Below are 13,785 nucleotides of genomic sequence, written 5' to 3'. Positions count from 1 at the left end.
GTGTTTTTTCCATAGCATTGCTCCAAATGATCTGAATGCTGCAATAGAGGATTACTTTAAGATCTGAATGAGGAAGAGCTTTTCTGTATTGGTCGAGTTCTGGTAACACTGTAGAACAAGCTGCTGTTCCTGGATTACTTCAACCACAGGGGACTTTGTCATCAGACATCAGCAGTGTTGTAACAAAACAGTCGTCTCTGTAACAGTATGATTATTGGAGAAAAACTCTTAAAAGTTCTTTTTTGCACGTTAATGTTATAAGGTTTTAAAGTAATTCTGGGCCATTGCTAGTGGTCCATCCACTATGAAATGTCCACATAACCCTTAGTGATTTCACATGATGTAGAAAGAAAGTAAGTACATGTGTGCTATATTCTTTGAGGTAGGGCTGGGCAACATGATGAAATGATCATTGTTGTCATGTAATTTATCGAGGATGCCGTCAAAACTTAAAGAACAATGACCAGCTGCATGTTTCATTACAAAGAGCTGTTTAACTGGGTTTATCGCTGTTCAGAATGACAATAACTGTAATAATCGTAGTCACAATTTTGATAAGAGTTATGAAAATATCAAGTACAGTCATATTATATTTTAGCCATTTCCCCTGACATTTACTTTGAGGCAGTAATAATAAACACAAAAACCATTATTTTTCCCCCCTTGTGCGTGTGCAGTGGAGCTCTAAATTCAGGCGACTATCAAGGCTAGCCTATACAAACCCTCTCCAGTGCAGTCCCACAGGGGTACAGCAGGGTGTTTCTAACCTATATTGTTTTTACAAGTCATTGCCCCACTTTTACTTATCAAAAGTGAAGGAGGGCCTCTTTCCTGCTCTAGCTAGATATCAAACGGGGAGCTCACAGAGAGCAAGAGAGAGAACGAGAGATGAAGGACAGAGTATGAGGAAAGGATAAACAAGAACTGCACTGGAACTACAGCTTTTTTTCTATTTTATAGCCTTTCCCAAAAAATGTGATTAAATTCAGTGGTAGAAGTGTCATAAATGAGCAAACAACTGCAGAAATATTGAAGAGCAAGCATTAGAAATACAACTAAACATTTCATTGTTACTCCTTATTTTACAACCCTGCTATAATTACTGTGATCTCTGAAATTTGAGGGCAAGTAGACATTCTTAGTGACTGGGCACTAATATATATATATATATATATATATATATATATATATATATATATATATATATATATATATATATATATATATATATATATAAATATGAGCATCACATGGTATCAAACAATTTAATAGCAGAAAATATTGCATGTCAGAGAGAGAGAGAGAGAGAGAGAGAGAGAGAGAGAGAGAGAGAGAGAGAGAGAGAAAAGAATACATCCAATCCACAGCTATCATGTATATATATATATATATTTATCAAATATACATATAGTCATGTTTTCCTTCGTTTGACAGTGCTTTTAGTTTGAGCATGATAGCCTTTTTTACATGCCTACCTTAGAAGAAGTACTTCAATTAAAAATAACTCCTTGTGAATTTTTAAGGAACAATTATTGGTTTGCTATCAATGTTGAAGGTTTCAATATCGGTATAGGTACAGGAAAAGAAAAAGTGGTATTGTGTTATCTTTATTTAGTATCCTTATCATTATCCTCTCTTTGGGAGTTCATATCAACAATTCAGCCTGATTAAAATTCATGTATTTAACTCACCTAATGTTTCATCTATATTTACAGAAATTCACTGAGGATTAGCATACACCGTTTTCCAGTTTTTCTTCAATTGCACAGTAAGAACAAAACATTTAAGTAAACATATATAGAAAATATATAGTGAAGCTGCATTACAAGTGTAATTGGCATATAAACAAAGATAACATACAATCAAATGTATTTCTAAAAAGCAATTACAGTGCTCATAAAGTGGTCTGCTATGAAAGCCTATAGATGAAGGGAACTAATCGCTGTATCCTATGTGTCTGACACTTTTGTGTGCAGTATAATGAGACGTTCTAAACTGGGAGTAATCCGGCTTTATTGTTGCACAAGAAGGTTTACATATCTGAAAGTGAGAGGTAAAGAGCTGCTTTCATCCTGCTGCAAAGTATGACTAGACAACTTCTCCAGAAACAATTCACAGAGACTGTTACTGTACACTGTCCAGAGTGTCAGAGCAATGGCCTTTTGTATAAATTATGATCCAATCAATAACTGACAAAAAGATTTGGCAAACAGCCCTGATTGCCTTTTACTGTCCAAAGAAAAACAGATCCCTGTTTAGCTCAAAGCTTTTAGGCTTTTTAGGCATTTTAATTTATACTTTTCATCATTTGCATATTTATACATCTGACCGCTCATTCACTCAGAGTGGAGAACACTTATGCACTTCATCACAGCAGTATAAACATATGGTAACGTATATTGTACCATATAACAGCTGCTTGTAGAAAAACCCCAGATGACCTTGAACTGTAAATTCTGTTCACGAGTGCTTTCAGCCGTGAAAAACATAGCATTGTGGTGTGGATGTGCGTCCATGTGCCTGTGATTCCCCCACTCACGAGGAAAATAGCAGGAAGGATAATAATTAAATTTGGGCTCATAAGACCATTTCTTTCACAGAGGTTACAGAGCTGACCACCATCATGTGGTTTGTTGTCATGATATTGCAATGTTAATTACCCACTGTCAAGGAATAGCACAAAAAAGAATATATAATTGTGATTTTTCTGACCAATACAGTGACTGCAATCTAAATACGATTATTTACAGCAGAAGTCTCTGTAGTTACTGGACAGCGACACAATTCCCCACTTCCCACGTTTCAAAATTATTTATTAGAGCCTCGTCAATGTATTGGAAACTATCAAAGAAATATATCGGCCAACGTTGATGACCCATGGTTTTATTGGTGTAGGCCAGGGTCGGCAACCCAAATGTTAAGAAGAGCCATTTTGTCCTTTCAACAAAACCACCTTGGGAGTCCCAACGTTTTACGTCCATTTTACCATCGTGGCTGTAAATATGTCTCAGTATATGCTAATGTACTAATACCGGCTAAAAATATAGCAGACTTGCCTTGCTCTGCTTTAAGCTTTAGCTCAGCTACAGCCGCTTTTCTTGCATCTCTAGCAGGAAACTTTTCCACAAAATGTCTCTCAACGTTTTATTTTTTTATCTGAAGTTTTCTCTTCCTCCAGCTTCTTGTTTGAATTTTCCCAATCTACATTAAATGGTGCCTGAAGTGCTAGAATGTAACTGCTGTACCATTTAAGGTGGAACAGGAAAATTCCAATGAGAAGCTGCCTTCAGCTTTGTGACTTTTTGTGACTAGTGTTTGTGTTTTCTCGTTGCGGATTAAACGTATCAGGAAACCAGGTGAAGTGCTTGTAGATGCAAATAAGTCTATTCATCTCCAAATTATCAAAGCTTGTCTTAAATCTCTTTTTGCCTGTTCGTTAGCTACTAGCTAAGTGAGATTGTTGTCTGCATTGTTACAGTGACCAGCAGTCTGTGCGCCAACCTTCAGGGTTAAAGGTTGGTGAATTAGCAGTTAAAGGCTACGTTAACTCCAGCATTTAAGACCATTTATTGTTAAAACTGTGTTAGAACGATCAGCAGAGCTTTATTTTACTTTTATCTAAAAATCTTTTACTGTGGAGCCGCAACAGGGCGGTAAAAGAGCCGCAGGTGGCTCCGGAGCAGCATGCTGCCAACCCCTGGTATAGGCGAAAGTGCTGCTAATAACTTTTTAGGCTGCAGCATTGCCGGGATGTGCACTCTTGATATCCTGGTAATAAAACAAAACCTCAGACATTTGTGCCACCTGAAAACCCAATGTGAGTCACCCCTGTTTAGCTATATCACTAATCTTTTTGTAAGTCGCTCTGGATAAGAGCATCTGCTAAATGATGTAAATGTAATTGTAATACAGGCTGAACTGGTGAAGTAGAACACAAAATCCTATTTCAGTTTAAATAACCAAAACATGCAAGATATATCCAAACCTAACCTGTATAAAAATAACATTTAAACATTTTCATTAAGTGAAAGAATGAAAAATAAGGAAAAAAGTAAGTGAATAATGCTGTTTACTTTGCAACGTTGGCCAATAAATAGTACTGCAAATGTGCTATTGTTTTAATGTGTCCACAGGGAAAAAAGGCTGGTAAAAATCACTTTTGTTACCATGATATGCCTTTCTGAGCATATGCTGGATATTATCAGTACTTAAAGAAAACTAACTAGCTGAATGTTACCTAGTTATTTAATTGGATTTAGTGCAATACAGTATATGATATACTGAATAATCACTGTATTCAGTTTCTGAATCCAACACTCCTAACTATCATTATAGGGATATAAAACATACACAATCATTTATTTGAATATAAAAACAAAGCTTTAATTTAAAAATAGGCACAAATTCCAAAGAACACTGCTGCACATCATGTACAGTGAAAGACACATAATTAGTCATAAGTCAAATAAGCACAACAGTTTATCAGAATTGCTGTTAGCTTACGCTCATAGCCAGTACACAGTTCACTGCACACTGCACACAAATCAATCTGCCTACATTTCCCACAGGTCTTTGTGCACCCCCACAGAATGAGAAAATACTGTGGGTGGGAAAGCATAAGCCCAGTGTGGGCTTCAGCCTGTTTTCCTCTTCTCAACATTAGTACTAAACCACATTATCGTAAAACAAGTCTGAACATAAGCAGCAGTTACACTACTAAGATTTTTACTACTCTTAAATACATATATTTATGTGTATCCATCGACAAAACACAATGTACTACAGGTATCAAATTTCCAGGATGTTTGGATGAACCTTTTGATAAAGTACCAAAAATATAACGTGGAATTTTCCCAATTTTACTATTATAGCCTTTGAGCAACTTCAGAACATTAAACATACAAAACACTTTACACAATGTCTTTTTTTTAACCAGCTACAGAGAAGAAGTTCCTGCTAAGCTGCCAAAAGCTCTCAAAAGTCTCTAGATTAGATGTCACACAGTTTAGTTGATGCTTCTCGAAGATGGTCATTCATCAAAACAGTGCAGCGCAAACGGATATCATAGTAAATATCTCTATATGAGGATCTCATACAGCACGACACATCTGGCACAACTGGCAGCCATAAATACTGTCCAGCACCTCTGACCATTATATTACTACAGAGAGAGAGAGAGAGAGAGAGAGAGAGAGAGAGAGAGAGAGAGAGAGAGAGAGAGAGAAAGAGAATGTGTAGTAAATGAAAGAAAGAAAGAAAGAAAGACAGAATGAAAGAAAGAAAGACAGAAAGAAAGAAAGAAAGAAAGAAAAGAAAAGAGGAAAGTAAGAAAGAAAAAAGGAATAAAAGTGCGAAAGCACAAAAGATAGTAGGAAAGAAACAAAAGTAAGAAAGAAAGAAAGAAAGAAAGAAAGATAGAAAGAAAAGAGGAAAGTAAGAAAGAAAAAAGGAATAAAAGTGCAAAAGCACAAAAGATAGTAGGAAAGAAACAAAAGAAAGAAAGAAAGAAAGATAGAAAGAAAGCCCTCTTCAGCCTGTTCTGTAATTCAGCGATGAGCTCTTCTCCTGATCTGGATTGAGTGCAGCACTCAATAATATGCCCGACTCTCCTCTCTGACATAAGAGTTTTGCTCATGACAGAATGAATAAATCAATCAATAGAAAACCAAAAACAAAACAAGCCTATAGAAGAGAAACAGCTGAACCAGCTCAGCCATAACTGAGGATTAAAAAAAGACGCATCTAAGTTTAAGAAGCTTTAAGTCCTTTCTAACTGTAATGGGCTCTTCTGGAGAATAATGGAGCTTTATTAGGCTTATGAGTCACAAAAAATGTCTTATATGTTGAACAGTTCTTTAATGAACAGTGGGCCTGCAGAGGCAGAGGACCCGCTTAAAGATGAATAGCAGAATGAGATGAATGTGAAAAAGCCAAAATTCTGGGGAAAAATACAGTTCTTATGTAACACAAACCAATGACCCCAATGACCTCACTTAGGTGTAGCCCTGCTTTTCAGCTAAGTGTTCCATGTTGATAAACACAGCGAGCTGACGGGCCACTGCTTGTTAGTTGCAGCTCAAGCTACTGAAAACAAACACTAAGTAACATGCTGTAATTGCCTGGCTTCATGAAGACTGAATGCTAAACAAAGGAATGAATCATCCCAACAGCAACAAACTATGTAGGTGGGGCACATGAGGAATTTATTTTATTGTATGACAAAGTTGAAATGACTGATGGGACTTCAAGAGCCAATAAGACCTGTGACTTTACAACATACCACGTGATTATACCAAGTAGGCCCTGAATGAGCCTTACTGCCAGTATCGCAGTATTGTATTTACAGTGTGAGAGCCTAGTATGAGTCCATATCATACATTTTTCTTATTTCATACAGATTTTTTAATCTGAGATGTGGGTTTATATACCAAAAACAGGCTAAATTCATATTTACATAACCACGTCCAACCTCTCTTTATTCCTTAGAATTACACCTAAGTTTTTTGTTACTATGCCTTCGAGACTGACATATGTAAATGACCTCTGTTCTGATTAGCTGTCCTAGATGTGTTTCATTTAGAAGCAGTCCAGACTAAAACACTCCTCATAACTTCAACATGGATAGGCAGTAAACCCTGCTATAGGCTGGATAGGTGGGTATGTAAATATGTTGGTTTTTGTGACGTCACAAAAACAAATAATTCAAAACAAGTTGTTTTTCCAGCTTAATTTCAATCAATATATGGACTTGGGTCAGAAATTATATGTTTTAAAACTATATTAAATTGAAAATTTGCTTTTGCATCATATGAGCTCTTTAAAATATGCAAATGAGCACCACAACCAATGAGAGACATGAAAAGTAACCAACACTGCAGCGTACAGGCCATGCCTGCCATGCTGGGTATCACATGTAGCCCTGCTGTTATGCTCAGTGAAGGAGAGCTGCTGGTTATCTCAGTCTCAGTCAACTTCACTTGACTCTGATCTGAAACTAGTTTTACCATCTTCCTTAAACGGTTGAGATTAGGAGCTGGCTGATCCCCAACCAGTCTGAAAGGACGACGTCTCGCCTGCTCAGTTATCTCAGCCAAACAGACCTGCTGCAGACTGTCAGGGTCAGGAAGAACAACAGGCCAGAACGAGAGAGCCACATGCTGCTCTAGATCTCTCTATAAGCCCTGAAACACAGGTCTGATATTAAGAAGCAAGACATCAAATGCAGTCATGTTTCTTTCATGCTTGTGAGTCACATTAGGGGTGCATCAAGGCAGTGTAATGCAGTGGCATAAACATAGCAATTCAGTTAGTTTGATTCTGGAATGTTAGAATCAATTACAATCAATTATAATGATATTCAATAATGTTAGTAATAGGATATTTTTATTATCTATATCAGACCACTGCAGGGGTGTCCAATCTTAACTGCAAAAGGCCAGTGTGGGTTCAGGGTTTCTTTCCAAAAACGAGAAGAGCACACCTAATTCCACTCATTTAATCAGTCAGTCAGTCTCAGGCCCAATCCCGTTTCACCCTTCGCCCCTACCACTTATCCCTTAGGCCTCTATTTTGCGCGTTCACGTCTAGGGGTAGGGTGTCCCAATTTTTGTTGAGATAGAGGGGTAGGGTGAAGTGTTCGGGCTACATGGCCCTCCAAATGGAGTTTTTTTTTTTCCAGAGGCACACTCCAAACGGAGTGTTATGAGAAAAAAAAGAAAACGGCAAGCTGTCTTTCAATAATCTAATCATGATGAAATTTGAGATTTCATGACTCATTGAATTGTTTCCTAAAGAATCAAACATTTGTCAACCTCCCTTAAGTTACTGTTGCTATGTTTGTCTAAGTTTGAGCTCAACACAGGCCATGAACTCATCTAGTAGCATCCATATTACTCCTGCTAACAGACTCAAAGTTCAAATGTGAGTGCAAGTAATTATTGCTTAACTAATCTTAAAGGGCCCATATGCTACACGCTTCTGTTTTTTTTCCCCTTTAAGGTCCACTTATGACATTTCTGTGGTTTTACATATTAATTCCTAGAGTTTTTGTTACTGTGCCTTTAAGACTGTTCCATGTAGATGAGCTCTGTTCTGATTTGTTGCCATGTATCGTGCCTCATTTAAAAAAGTAGTCGGTGCTGAAACACTCCTTATAACTTCAGTGTGATTGGGCAGGGCTAAACTTTCACAGGCTGAACAGGAGAAAATATGTAGATAGGTTTGTTTTTGTGACATTACAAATTAATTCAAAAGGGATCTTTGTGCAGGTTTATTATATATAAACTACATGGTGGACAGTTGATTTTGAATCGTTTAAAATGCAGATATCAAACTGTATATCTGCAAGGAAATGCAATGCAAGGAACATCTGATTTTTGTTGATATGAGCCCCCTGTCCTCATTATTTACTGTTAGACAGCACATCAAAACAAATGTTCATAAATACAGTAACATTGATTAAGTTCAGCTTGCCTGCAATCATAGGCATACATGTTATTAGACTCAACAGCTCTGAGGATGGTCTTTCAGCTAGCCAAGTATTTTTTCAAATGTATTTTTAGCTCCAAAAAAGAATAAAAACAATAAGGCCTTGCAAATGATCAGGATAACAAATTTCTAAATTCGTTCTTCCAAAACAAGCTTTCACCAACTCCTAGCCTAACAACCCTGACTGCATTCTCACTGCATGTTTGTTCTGAGGAGTTTTGCTTGACGGCAGAAGTAATGGTTAGAGACAGTTGCTAAGCAGCAATTGGCTGAGAGCTGTGTCAATCATTATTTTGCAAATGGTCAATTAGAACCAAATCAATCTGAATAATAATAATAATAATAATAATAATAATAATAATAATAATAATGATAGTAACGCGCCAGCCGACAACTGTCACACAAAGATTGCTTCACCTTCTTCTGGAACATCCCCATCCATACAGTCAGAGAGATCACAGCCAACAGGCCTAACATTGACAAGAAATGCTTGCGTATCAGTATTTTGAGCCCATCAGACCACAACACCTCCATCAAAGTAACTAAAAACCTCTCCAAATACAAATACTTGGAAGCAGACATCAGGCGTATGAAAACCGAGACGATCTCAGTCGACATCTCAGACATCACCTCCTCCCTTCTTCTCTGATCATTCTTTCATGGTTTGGACCCACTTATACAAATCAACACCCCCAAATTAGAGTTTAGACTATTGCCCAGCCCAGCACACCTGATCCAGCTCATTAAGGGCTCCATAATCCGTTAATAACCTGAATCAGGTGTGCTGAGTCAAGGAATATTTGAAACCATGCAGCACTGTGAGTCACCATGAGTGATTTACGAAATACTGCTCTATGGCACGGCAAGGCCTCATGCTGCTCTGAACAGCTGCTGGGACAACTGTCTGACTGCCTGTCCGGTCAGAGTCTCCCAAGTCCCCCAAGCCCTGACCCCTTAGACAGACCCTAACTCACTGTTCTCATTCCAGCCCTTGAAACAAATGCCAGACTTTCACTCTGTCACAAGGCAAGCAAGTCAATCATTTTACTGGTTCTGAAGGATGAGCAAAACAGAAGGAAATCGCTCATATTTATATCATTTTTATTCCTGCTATTATTAGTAGTAGTGGTAGTATTAACACCGAGTTACAAGAGAGCCTAATATGGCAAGGGATTTTCTCAAAGTGCTGCCTTCACTGAACTGTCTTTGGTTCAAAGAGTTCCACAATCATGTCAGCAAGTGTTGCATTACCTTTGAACAGAACGTTCAAATGGAACCTGAATGAAATGGAGTGAAACCTCATCCATTCAACTTTAAAGTTCTCTCTTTATACAGTCAATTTTCAGTCATGTCATATGAAGTTGTGCCTATATGCAATTTATATATGAGCAATCTATACTTACATAAGTGGCATGATTGTAAGCCACAGCTACTAAACTAACTACTGCATATCTATGGATCTCCGTGATATACAGAGCTCAATATGTGCCAGTTTTTATTAGATAATTTCTGCATCTTTTTCTGACTAACTTTATATTCTCTCTAAGGACTGTTTCTTCTGCTGGTGGCATGAAATGTAGATGATATCTAGGCTGAACCTCACTGTGCTAACAGAGGGACCCGAAAACCTTCCTCTGATTAAAAGGATAAAGCGGTGCTGAACTAACCTGAGCCTTGTTTCCATATCAGTATTTTGCTGCACTTTTCCTTCAACTAACAACCTAAAATGGAGGTCACTGGGTTCATCAAACAAGTTCATATAAAAACCCTAGACAGGGCTAATTTACAAGAGATAGCTCATAGGATGTTTTCTTTTAATAAACAGAAACAAAGGCATGCCAGCTCTGAGCCTCTAAACCAAGCATTTACTGCTAAAGGCAAACCACAAACCACAAAAAAGTCAGGAAAATGATTTGCAGAGAGCAGGAGTAATAAAGAAGCTAATCGGCAGAGCACTTTCTGCAGTACAGTCAGTATTCAGTAAAGGCAATTTGATGGAGCCATAATGAAGTGAGTCCCATAAAAGCTTTCCTCAGCCTGAATGAAAAGACGCTGACTAAATGATCAATATGCATAGATTTTTAATGTATGTGCGGTTTATTGTGGTTCAAGTCAATAATTTGGAATTGGCTTTACTGGAAATTGGCTTGGAAAGCTTCATTGACAACTATAAATATCTCTCCTGACAATATTCACCTTATTTAAGGTATTAAACTGAAAACAGCACAAATAATAGGAAATCTCTGGTCAAATTACACAGGCAAATTTTGCTAAATGTCTGCATAATGAAGTCATTAAGATAAACCTTCATTTAGAGCACTCTTTTTCTAGAGGAATTTACAGAGTCTGAATTGTTCACAGTGGTGGTGATAAGAACAAAGTATACAAAGGTTTTAATGTTTCTGAAAGTGACCTCACATAAAGCTAATAGATGAAATGGTTATGAATATGCTACCTGATGCCTAAAATATAAACATAGGGTTTTGCCCTAATCATGGCAGAAAAGTATATGCAGGGTGTTCTAAGGAAAAAATAGTCCCACATATAAAACATATTTTAGGATTTGCCACTTTGTTACCATTACCAACTTTACAAAAAGCCCAGAAGTCACATGTAGGTTCACTGGACATTGCGACCCCTGACACCTATCACCACTACTGTAAAGATCCACATCTGTAAGTGCACCATTTTGCATTAATCCACTCTACATGCCATCTGCATTTTGATGACTACATTAAGCAGAAATTTTGAGAAATGGGTGGAATTCTCCTTTAAAGAGGGTTGACGCCACAACCACTGTGGCTCACCGTCTGTCCTATGCACAGGCATTGTCTGCCAGTCACATATATTCCATTTTAAAGAATGTCTAACATGCATTAAAAAAATACTAACATTGTCCTTCTAATGTCCAGCACTGCTTGTGTCACAATAGCCAGATGTATGTCTGATGCAATGAATCATAACAATTGACCTCATTCGTCCAGACGCATGACAACAGCAACAGAGGAGCAAAGCACAGTACATGCAAAGCATTCAGTATGAAAACCTTGCATACAAAACATTTTGAAGCAATAAATAAATAAATAAATAAATAGTTTAAGGATGTCCTCCCTCTTCAATGCAACCTGATGAAAGACTTACAGTATCCCTTCCCCACCACCACCACCACATCACACACCTCCGTTATGAGAGGATGTGAGGAAGTGTTTGCTTTCTGTGGTAGATGTGATTTCCAAAAATGAGACTGAGAGTCCAAATCCACTCTTCATACGAAGCACAACTCATTTAACACCCATGCGGACTGTCCAGCAGCCTACAATGGTTGGTATAGTGTAGTGGGTAACACCTCTATTTTCCTGCTTTCTACGCTGTGCTACGCTTCTACGACTGGGGTTCAATCCCTGTCTGGGCAAGCACCCTATACAATACCTGGGCAAGACTCCTAACACAACCTTCGCCTACCTGTGTAAAACAGTCAAACTGTAAGTTGCTCTGGATAAGAGCGTCTGCCAAACGCCATAAATGTAAACAATGGAGACGCTTAGTTTCCTCTCAACAACAATAATTATATACATCATTATGGGAAAAAAATGTGCAGAGTCAAGTGTTGGAAATTTTCAAAACTGAAAGGGAAACTCCCTTGATCTTTCAAAATTTCTGCAGAATTATCAGTAAAATCATTCAGAGTGGTGACATGCACAAGACGTCTGAAGTGTTTGTTGCCTCTAAAAGCTCCCTCGCAGATTTAAATTTTTTTTATCCATTTATTTTTTTTTTTACTTCTTCATGGTGGAGGGATACACAACGGATGTTCTAAGGCAAAATAGTCCTCAAAGAAAAACAAACATATTTTCTTATATTCAGGTTGACCATTATTTAACCATCATCAGAATTACACATAAAAACTCTGAAGACATGTAGGTTCACTGCTGGTTTTGGACAGTAAATAAACTGGCTATATTTGTGTTGTAGACACTGTGACCCCTGGTTCCCATCACCATCACTGTAAAGAAATCTGAGTTTGTAAGTTTCTTTGCAAATGAACCATTTCACATCAAAGCACTATGAATGACTGAATTACACAGGAATTTTGAAAAATCGGTGGAATTCCCCTTTAACATCTATGAGGACTGTGCAGCAGTCTAGAATTGAGACATGGAGTTTCCTCTGTTTCCTATCAAAGATCCTAGTTCTATACATTATTACTGGGTGAAAATGTACGTAGTCGAGCGTAGGCAGTTTCCAACACTTAATACACTTTACGTTAAATCGTACAAATTCAGACTGAGCATGGTCTGGGCTTCTAGTATTTCCCTTAAGCCTTTGAAATCAGGTTAGAAAACGTTTTAAAACGAATAATATCTAACGAAATAAGTACGACAGTTGGCATATTTTAGCGAATGCCCTCTTCTACACTGAGTAGGACAGTAGTTGGGCTCTTCGCTAGGCGTGACAGGCCCACACACAATGGAACAGCTTCAGCTCTGCAATGATGGCAACGCTGCGCCAAATTTCCAAAAACAACATTCAGCTCCAAATCAAATATTGCCCATTTAAAAACGTTTAAAAACAGCCCTAATTTTACCTGGCAATCCAACTGCCTTTTACTCTTAGGCTTTTTCTTCTGCTCCAGTGACAATATCCCGAGCGAGATAAATCCCTTTACAAATCCGCCGCGGCGCTGAGCTCTGGAAGCCGCCTCACCATCCCCGTCAGAAAATGCGCTCTCTCGCCCTCACACTGCGCTTTACGCACTGGACTCTTTTTCTTTCCTGAGCGCTTCAGGTGGAACCGGGCGAGCTGTAAGTCAGAAAAAAATGGTGGGTCGTTCTCAGTGAGGAGTGAGAGCGCTGGGGCTAAATACAGAGAGACGCACTGGGAATATAAATACCGGCTATTGGAGGCTTAATATATTCAGTTCTGTGAAGCAAGTGCCGACGAAAGGGATTCAAAATGGCTGCTTCCATGTTTACACGCCAGTATAAGAGTCCGAGTGCCAGGCTAAAAAAGTCTCTTATGTAAACCTGACAAACATTGCGAATTGCGACAATGAAGAAAACACAAAAGGAAAGCAAATTAATGATCCAGATCTACATGTGTCCAAGTCATCACCAGCATCAGACAGAGATTCACACAGTCATCCGAAATGGTCCCCTAATCACTATGCCTTACATTCAAAAATGTGGACCGCTGTGTAGAACACTATTTTATTTTAAATTCTGTTATTTGTGGTGCTAGTAAATGATTTCGGACACTAACGTTACACGTTAGTTTGCTCATTACCTACAAACAACGCAG

General features: G+C 38.1%; 1 protein-coding gene across 3 annotated transcripts in view; it reads right to left on the bottom strand.

Moving 5' to 3' along the window:
- Positions 1-13,430, bottom strand: part of LOC118818695 (CSC1-like protein 2) — a 66,128-nt gene extending 52,698 nt beyond the window's left edge. For all 3 annotated transcript variants that reach the window (XM_036586025.1, XM_036586026.1, XM_036586027.1), the window contains exon 1: positions 13,073-13,430. The gene's annotated coding sequence lies outside the window, so the exon portion shown is untranslated. The remainder of the gene's footprint in view (positions 1-13,072) is intronic.
- Positions 13,431-13,785: the final 355 nt, after the last annotated feature.

Source organism: Colossoma macropomum, unplaced genomic scaffold, assembly GCF_904425465.1.
Source record: "Colossoma macropomum unplaced genomic scaffold, Colossoma_macropomum, whole genome shotgun sequence".
Classification (NCBI taxonomy): domain Eukaryota; kingdom Metazoa; phylum Chordata; class Actinopteri; order Characiformes; family Serrasalmidae; genus Colossoma; species Colossoma macropomum.
This window is presented reverse-complemented; position numbering and strand designations above follow the sequence as displayed.